This window comes from Chenopodium album, chromosome 17 (assembly GCF_948465745.1).
Source record: "Chenopodium album chromosome 17, dcCheAlbu1.1, whole genome shotgun sequence".
NCBI classification, from domain to species: Eukaryota; Viridiplantae; Streptophyta; class Magnoliopsida; order Caryophyllales; family Amaranthaceae; genus Chenopodium; species Chenopodium album.
The window spans coordinates 48234446-48244690 of NC_137850.1; positions in this window are offsets into that span (position 1 = coordinate 48234446).

Here is a 10245-nt window from a genome sequence, read left to right on the forward strand (position 1 = left end):
TTTCTCTATGCACTTCTACTCTAACTTGTTTTTCATATCGTTATTACTCACTCCATAATAACTTGTGATTGAATCTCGTCTATTAAGTTTGTGTTGGAGTTGTATCTTGTAAAATTTGTGATCGAATCTCGTCTATTTGTATTTTGGATTTTTAATTGTGATCTACTGATCAATCCTTGATGAAAATGCAAAAATGAGAAAAATGGTGGCATAAAGAGATGGTAGTGAAGGTGGATCTAACGGTTGGAAATGGAGGAAGAAGACAAAAAATGGGAGGAGAGAGAAAGTACGGAAAATATGACAACTAATGAAAGAGTAGCAGAGGGGGTGTGGTGTAGGAAATTTGGATGAGGATTTTTATGGGTAGGTCACGTGATTGTCTTATGATTCGACACGTATTACTTAAAATGAATAAAATATAATATCTGTGAAACGCGGTACTATTTGGCTGTTTCTGGAATGATCTATTTCTTGGGCTTGGTAGTTGGGCTGTTTACATCACTTGAATAGAAGAGTATAATAGTCTCCAAAATCCGAGCAAATACAATTTAGACTGATTTATTTTGAGATTTTGTAGAATGATGGTAAATGTAGTACGTAGTCCAACAGCTCAAGAGGTTATTGAAAATTTACTACTCTTTCTGGCCTTAAATTATAAACCTATTTCAAATATTTATTATTTACATAATTAAGAGAAATGAGACTTTAATAATAGGTTAGAGGGACTATTAATTATAATTGATGTATAAATTGCTCAAGGAGGTAATTGAGAATTTACTTGCATCATTTGCTCAAGGAGGTAATTGAGTACTAATTACAATATTTGAAATTAGTAAATTCTCAATTAAATATTGAAATTTGTTCCACATTAAATCACTTTTTACACGAAAGAGGATGTAGAGCAGTTGAAATGGAGTGATAAATGAAAATTGCTAGATACTGTTTCCATTTTGCAATCTTTTTGCTTTTTCACTTGATAAACTCTATACTAGATTTAATATACTACTTCCGTTAAATGTTATGTGCAACTTTGAAATATTATTTATGAGATATAAAATATTTTAAAGCTGCACATAACATTTGACGGAGGTAGTATAAATCGTGCTAGCAATTTTCATATTTACGAAGGTATTGGTTAAATTCTTAAATACTCCGTACATGTTAGATTACATTACTGTAGTATTTTGGATTACCTTAGTGTTGTTTTTAAAGTGACATTGATATTAAAATATAGTATAAAATTAACTATTGCATTAATTTACAAGTAGTAGTAGTACGTGAAAAATTCAGTAGATCATCCCAGCTCAATCCCTCACTTGTTCCTCCATATCTAATCTTAGTCATTTCACCTAAAGTTTATCTAATTTAAACAACTTGTCTATTCAAGTGAAAACTATGTATACAATAGATAAGATTGAGGTAAAAAAAAAAAAAAAAAAAAAAAAAAGGAACTCATTCTTTTAACAGATGTTGATACTTGATTCATGAAACACGGATATTAGTGGCAAATAAAAATTGACAACCACAGCTTTAGCATTTGGCATATCTATTGGTGGAAACTTTTAGTCAAAAAGATTTTTAAAAAAAGCTTTATTCCTTTCCCTTTTCTAAAATAAATGAAAATGAAAATAAATAAATAAATAAAGCACTGGTAGCAAAATGGCCACTTACATATTGATTATTTTCCTAAAAAAAAAAAAAAGAAATATGAAATCTTTATACGGAGTAATTCATAATTGGCTTCTAGGAGAGAGTACTAAACACTGCTAACAAAAAAGAAGTGGTTTTCTTCGACATATAAGATGCTAAAGTGGATTTAGCTTGATTTAAAGTCAAAAATGAACATTTTCTCCGTTGGTATTAGCTTGATCCAATATTCTAAAGGGAAAATTGTTAAAAATAACTTTTAAAGCAATCACTTTATTAGAAACAAGCTTATAATTTTTTTTTATCATTTTTTTTTTTACTTTATACCTGATTACAAATATTTTTTTATCAAAGACAATCTAAACCTACTTTTCGACATTAATCCTTTAATTTCCGGCATTGACCATAGTGTGTGTGTCACATGACCTCTTATTTTCCTAAATGTACTTTTCCCTCCAAATCACTCACATAAAACCTCTGATCTTTAACTCTCTCAATTTGGAGACAAAAACTAGTGTTTGTCTTCAAAATTGAGGAATTACATGGTTGAAGACTTTAAATTGTAGAAACAATTAGTTTTATTAATCCTTGACATTTTGTTGAAGACAAAGGATGAAATTGAGGAAATGAGAGAGCAGGACTTTTTAAGTAAGTTTTTAAGTAAGAATTTGGAGGGGAAAGAGGTGCATTTAGCAAAAGTAAGGATCACACAAAACAAATAAAAAAAAAATTAAAATAAGTCACATGACAAATACACAAAAGACAATGTCGGAAATCAGAGGGTCAACGCCGGAAAATAGAAGGTTATCTTTGACAAATAAATTTTGTAATCAGGTCTGAAGTAATAAAAAAAGTTATAAGGTTGTTTTTTTATAAAGTGGTCACTTTAAAAGGTTGTTTTTGACAATTTTTCTTATTATAAAATGTTTAATATTACTCCATATTTCACATTACAAAGTAGACTATATTCAATTTCAAAGGACGAAAATTGTAAAGTTTAATCAATATAATCATTAATTTCGTCTCAAACTATAATTTATTGTTAAAGCAAACAACAAAATATTACTTAAATTGTGTGAACAAAATCGTATAGAAAATTATTATATCTAATAATTGAAACACCTTACAGTGACATAGCCTTTTTTTTATTTTATTTTTTATTTATTTTTTTTTTTTTTTTTTGAGAAAATTAACAGTGACATAGCTAACCTAGGAGTGTACAAAGAAGTGTATTTTTTATTGTTTTGGGCTTGATTATTTGGGCAATGACATATGCGTAGAAAATTAGAAATATTGTAAAGCATTCTCCATTTATGCTGAAATTGAGGCATTGATTTATTGACTCTAGTTTTCTACTCTACGGACTTACGGAGTAGGTTTTATGGTTTTAAGCTATTCTACGCTTAAAATATTGAAGATAGTATTTCAATTTTTATTTTTATTTATTTATTTATTTATTTTAATGAGGTATCTAGGGTCTGTTCTCATACGATTATTTGCAGTTCAGTTCAGCTATAATAAGTTCACTTCAGCTCTAATAAATTTAGTTCAGTTCAGCTCAGTCAATGAGAACAGGCCCTTAGACCCCAAGCAAATAAATAAAAATTACTTATCATTTAGGATATGACAAAGCCACTTCTATAAGTCTCTTCATTTAGGATTTTACTTATCATTTTATGTAAACGGGACACACACCCGGAAAAAATAATAATAAAAAAAAAATCCAATTCTGTAATTATTGCAACAAATTATATAGAATCTTTTCATATCTTATAAATAAGAAAAAAAAAATCTGTAGATATTCAAATTAAATATGAAAAGAATCTTTAAGATATCTAAGTAATCTAACCAATATTTAACTTTAGGAAATTAAATTCCAATCCTTTACACGTTTGGAAAAACATTCTCAATTCACAGCTGGATTTTATTTACTTCCTATAATTTTTTAATCAACAAGTCATAAAATTTGTTTCTTATTTATGGTAATAATATCTAATATGACTGAACACATGCACATTGAACAAAGTTTTGTGGAGTATTTTTTTTTTTTTTTTTTGTGTGTGAGAAAATGGTGGAGTCATTTTATGCAAAATTGTTTCTGTCTTAACTCCTCGACATATGCAGCCCGAGAGGAAGTATTAGTAGCTATTGATCCTATTGTCACCAGTGAGAATAATGATGAACTGTTACGACCTTTCACTAAGGAGGAGATCTATGCAGCGATTTCTCGAATGCACCCGTGTAAGGCTCCAGGGATGGATGGTATGCATGCTATCTTTTATCAAAAGTTTTGGCATATTCTTGGTGATGATATGTCTAATTTTTTCTGTGATATTCTCCATGGTAAAAATTCTCCTGATAGGATTAATAATACTAATGTGGCTTTAATACCCAAAGTCAATGCCCCGAAAACGATGTCAGAATTTAGGCCTATTTCTCTGTGTAATGTGTTGTATAAGATTGTCTCCAAAGCTATTGTCATGAGCTTGAAAAATATCCTTCTTGGGATTGTGTCGGAAAATCAGAGTGCTTTTGTCCCGGGGAGACTTATTACTGATAATGCTTTGATAGCCCTGGAGGTTTTTCACTCTATGAAGAAGAGAAGTAAGGGAAAAAAAGGGACTGTGGGTTTGAAGCTAGACATGAGTAAAGCATATGGTAGGGTGGAGTGATCTTTTTTACAGGATCTGCTCATTCGTTTTGGTTTTGCTGAGAGATGGGTTAACACTGTCATGAGTTGTGTGTCGATGGTTTATTTACTACTCTTTTATTATGAATGGGCATACGTGTGGTAAAGTTGTTCCCTCTCGAGGTATGAGACAAGGAGACCCTCTTTCTCCTTATTTGTTTAATTTGGTTGCGGATGCTTTTTCAGCTTTGATCCGGAAAGCGATTTTCGATAATGTGATTCATGGGGCCAAAGCTAGTAGAAGTGGCCTGAGTATTTCACATCTTCTTTTTGCAGATGACAGTCTGCTATTTGCAAGAGCCAACCGACAGGAATGCTCAATAATAGTTGAAATTCTCAACTCATATGAAGCAGCTTACGGGTAGAAAATTAATTATGAGAAATCGGAGGTCTCTTTTAGCAAAGGCGTTTGTGAGTCAAAGCAATTAGAACTCATTGAGCTACTCCGGATGAAGAAAGTAGATAAGCATGAGAAGTATTGGGGCATCACAACTATTATAGGCAGGTCGAAGAGAGTCATTTTTAATGCTTTAAAAGATACTCTGGAAGAAAATGCAAGGGTGGAAAGAAAAGCTGCTTTCGAGAGCGGGGAAAGAAATTCTCATCAAATCGGTTATTCAAGCTATTCCAACTTATTTGATGGGAGTGTATAGAGTTCCGGCAAGTGTCATTGAGGATATTTGTTCGATGACAGCCAAGTTCTGGTGGGGCCAATCTGATAACAAACGCAAAGTTCATTGGGTTAATTGGGAGGCTTTGTGTGCTCCTAAATGTCTTAGAGGGATGGAATTCAAAGATATAAGTGTTTTCAACATGGCACTTCTAGGAAAATAGGCTTGGCGCCTCGCTAAAAATCCTAATTCTCTCATGGGAAAGGTCATGGCAGCCAAGTATTATAAACACTCTGACTTCCTCGACTCTTCTCTTGGACTTGGGGGAAGTTTCTCTTGGAACAGTATATGGTCATCCAAAGCACTATAGAAAGAAGGTCTTATGTGGAGGGTGGGAGATGGGAAAAATGTTCGAATCTGGGATGATGCCTGGGTTTCTGATGAGCAGGGGAGCAGGATTATTTCTGATAAAATTCAGGGTCTGAATTTTGTTTCTGATCTGATTAATTCAAAAACTAAGGAATGGAGCTATGACATTATTGCTGAAAATTTCTGTGAGCGTGATGTTCGATGTATCTTTGCTGTCCCTCTCAGTCTTCGCTCCCCACCTGATGAACAAATTTGGGCTTTCTCAAATAAAGGTGAATACTCTGTCAAATCGGCTTACTTACTTGGGAAGTCTTGTAACTTGGATGCCTACCATAAAGCTTGGGTAATTATATGGGATATGCAAGTTACTCCAAAAATTCGACATTTTTTATGGAGAATTTGTACTGGTACATTACCCGTAAAAGCATATCTGAAGTACATGCATATGTCTAAGGAAGATTGCTGCCCCTGGTGCGTCTCTGAACCCGAAACACTCAGACATTGTCTCTTTGAGTGTGCTACTGTCAAGGATTTGTGGACTGAGATAGGCTGCGAGGATTTGGCTTGGGCTGAGGATGTCAATTTCCTGGATTTATTAGTGAGCTGGAAGGAAAATCATGCCTTTTAAGTGTCATATTGGTGCAATTCTTCTATGGCAGCTTTGGAGTTGGAGGAATGACAAAAATTTTAATGAGAAAGAAATCCCGCCTAAAGTCCTTATTGAAAACTAAAGCGCACACTAGAAAGTACTTCGAAAGGCGCCGGCTCCCTTCTTACTGACAGCACAGCTACGTGCTGGCAAAAAATTATGAGCGCCGGCACGTCACTCGGCTCCTTGGCTCACTTCGGTTGCAAAGACTTTCTCCTTAAGCGCATGTCTCAGCAACACAAAACGAGGGTTTCGCTCGTTATAGGACTTGACCAAACATCTCACGACACGAGCTGACGACAGCCATGCAGCACCTGTATGAAAGTAGCCCCTTCGTCACAGTCTTTACTTATGGGCTAACAGGTCACACTTTGGCCAAGTATCCTACAAAGAGACTCCCGAAAGCCAGAAGTATTAAAGGAATGGCCATAGGAATGGGCGCATCATGACATCGTAGCTGAAAAAACTCGAAGCTTAGCTACAGACCTGCAATTATACTCAGAGAAAATTTATGGAGGCACAAGGAGGACCCCTCGCTGCTGCAGCTCGAAAACATGGAAAGCTCCACCTGCTGGCTTGATAAAAATCAACTGTGACGCTGCTGTAAATGACTCGGGTTGGACAGGTTTGGGTGTGGTTGCAAGGAATGAGAAGGGTGGAGTTTTGTTTGCTGCTACAAGAAGGGTCCGAAGCTATTGGCAGCCGATTATTGCAGAAGGTAAGGCTATGACTATGGCAGCAAGATTAGCTAGGCGTTTTGGATTTAAAAATGTGATCTTTGAAACAGATTGTCTCTCTTTGGTCTCTCGTCTTTCCAGCTCTTCGATTCATTTAATAGAACTTGATGCTATCCTTGAAGATATTCTCTCTTTTAGCTCTTGTTTTGATTTCATTTTATGGTCAGATGGCAAAAGGGATGGGAATTTTGTAGCCCACCACCTTGCTAGATTAGTGTATTTTGGTGTTGAACAAGTTTGGGTTAATCATTGTCCTTGTGAGATTAACCCGTATGTTTTGTCGGACTCTTTGTCCCTTGATTAATAAAGCACTTCTCTAGTGTTTCCTCAAAAAAAAAAAAAGTAAATGAAAACGGAAAAAGTATCAATTCCTTGGGTTCCTTTGGTATTGTTGGGGTTTATTTTCTGTTTTTTGGTTTTTTTATTTTTAAAATCATATGATAGATGTCATATAACAGATAAAAAAATAGTCAAATTTATTAAAATCATGATAATTTTGAAAACTGACAACAGAAAAGTGAAAATACCTTTTTTTTTGTTTCCTACTTTTGGTTTTTGATTTTCAGAAAAGCAGAAAACTGAAAACAAAAAACAATGTCAAACAAGCCCTTAATGTTTTAATTTATATATAAAAAAGGATCAATTATTAAATAAAGGTTATCTAACTCATAATTATGTGTTACTCGTATTATATTCTATTATGCCATCATCTAAAAAACGTCATTTTGTAGTCCGGACTTCAAAAAATAAAAACTATCATATTGTTTAACTTTTACAATTTTATACAATAATTTAAAAAAATGCATTATACAATTTTTTTTAATAAACAGTGTAATACCCTCATGATTGCTTTAAAGGATTTAATATACTACTCATATCAACAAGATGTATATTCCTTTAGGGAGTTCATATGCTAAGATACTCCATAGTTAAGCGTGCTTGGCTGAGTGAGGACAAAATGCGCTGGAAAGACTCATGTTGGTCTGTAAGGACAGTTGTTTGCCTTTGATGCGCATTTCGTGACAATAGGCCCCTCCCTAATTTGTTTGGGGTCGGGGCGTTACAAACGGTATCAGAGCCACCCTGTGACCGCATGCTGATCGTGGATAATTAATCCTTTTGTTTGGGGTCGGGGTGTTACAAACACTGTGTGTTACCAATGTGGTTAGCTTTGAACTTGCTCTAATATATTTTTTTCCCAAGTATTAGATTAAATAGATATAAATTGTAAGTTACGACTATTTAGTAAATTTAGTCACTCTCCATGATATTCTAAAAAAAAAACTTAGCCTAGTCGAGATCTAACGTTAACAATTAGTCCAATAATTACATCCAATTTGACCTATGGATGCTAAAAAAATGAAAAAGTAACTCCAAATTTATAAAAATGTCATCGTTTCTCACTTTAATCACCCTCTCCCACAATAAGGATAGCCTAACTAAGTTTTATCTTACAACATACCTATTTGGGCAGACCCACGATCAAACCTTACCTTCATTGCTCGTGTTGTCGCATTGGGTTATTAGCTCAAATGATGCACTAGCTAGTTAGCACTATCTATAAGACTATTAACTCTTTTTTAACACAAAAGGGAGCATTCATTATATTATATCATAACGGCCATCGCCAAGTTTAACAAAAGCAGGTTAGAGAGGCAAATAGTAGTCAGCCAACTCAAAACCTGAAAATTAGTTACATAGAAAGTAGTACTAGAAATAGAGCTAAATATAGTGTATGTAGTTAACCAAAAGAACCCTGCATGAAACATTGAAGCGCTTAAGATAAACAGGAGGTAGCTGAAGCATCATAGGAACTAATTCTGGGCTTGATAATCTGGGATTTCAGCAGCATATTGTTCGAAAATGTCAGCAGGGGGGTAGAAGTAAGTCTCTTTCTCCCCTTTCTTCACCCTAGTTCTGCCAATATGAGCTAGAGAATCAGCAATCTGATTAGCAGACCTTCCAGCATGAAAGATAACCACATCCCAGTCACGAGAGAGAAGAGAGGCAACATCTCTAATAATATTACCAAGGTCATGATCTTTAAAAGCTTCTGGATTTTTCAGCATTTTGGAGAGAGTGTCAGCATCAGTTTCAACATCAAGGTGCCTAATTTTTCTCTTCCATGCCATAAGAAGACCTTCCCTGATAGCAAGTAGTTCTGAAGCTGCAGCAGACATGGCATTGAAGTTGATAGAGAATCCTTCCTGCCAAATGCCCTTAGCACACCTCAAAACAGCACCTCCACCAGCATTCTCCAGACCCACCCAAGATCCATCAGTATTTAGCTTGTAATGACCTGTCTGGGGGGGAGCCCAGGTTCTGCTAGCTTCGGTTGAAGTTGAACCAGAAGAGGAACTAGGAGTATCCACCTGTCCATCCTTTAATTTGAGAGTAAACGTATAATCAACCAGAAAATTGTTAAAAGTCGATTGAATAAACAACATTTTTTTCTCGAAGATGGCCATATTCCTTGTTTTCCAAAGGTGCCAAATAGCCACAACAAAGATAGTTTTCCATTGAGAATCATTTGATAAATTGAAAACAAGCCAATCATAAAGATTAGTATTATAAAACTTGCTGAGATCAAAAGAAAGAGAAGGGAATTTATTAAAAATTAGAGACCAAAAAGCTGAGGAGTTAGGGCAATCTCTGAAAATGTGTATAGAATCTTCTAAGGGAGCCTCACATCGAATACAGATAGGATCAAAACAGTTAATTTTCTTTTTTAAGATACTACCAGAAGGAAGAATATCCCTAATCAAGTTCCAAGTTAGCATCTTATATTTATAAGGCACCTTGATTTTCCACATGCTTTTCCAAGAAAAAGAAGAGAGAAAGGAAGGTATATTATTAATAGGTTGATAAGTGGAGTTGTAAGCAGATTTTATAGTAAATTTTCCAGACTTATCAAGGGTCCATTTCAATCTATCAGAAATTTGAACAAACTTGGGAAGGGGGTAGGCAAGAATTAAATAACATATGGATGAAGGGATGATGTGTATAACATCATTAAGGTACCAAGTATTATTCCTAATAATATTAGAGACACGCCAGTGACCTCTAGAGTTGGGAATGTTAATATTTGGAAGTTTGTAGAGTGGGCAATCACCAATCCAATGGTGGAACCAAAGGGAGGTGTCTTCCCCATCTCCTATATGAGTAATAATCCCAGCCTTTAGAATATCCCTGCCAATTAGGATATCTTTCCAAATGATGGAATCAGTAGGTTTAGCAATGTAATCCATAAAGTTACTATATTTCAAATATTTACTAGATAAAATTTGAACCCATAATTTAGATGGTTGAGTCAAAATTTTCCAACCTAACTTAGCCATAAAAGAAAGATTCCATCTCCTTAAGTCTCTTATCCCGAGACCTGATAACACATTTATATACTCATTGTTATATGTTATATATGAGTGTTTCTATCATATTTTCTCTATATATTTAATCTTTTAGAGCTATATTTCTTTATATTTCGATGTTGCTCTCCTCGTGCTCTCTTTCTTTATTTTGTAGGATTTACGCGTAAAAGAGCAC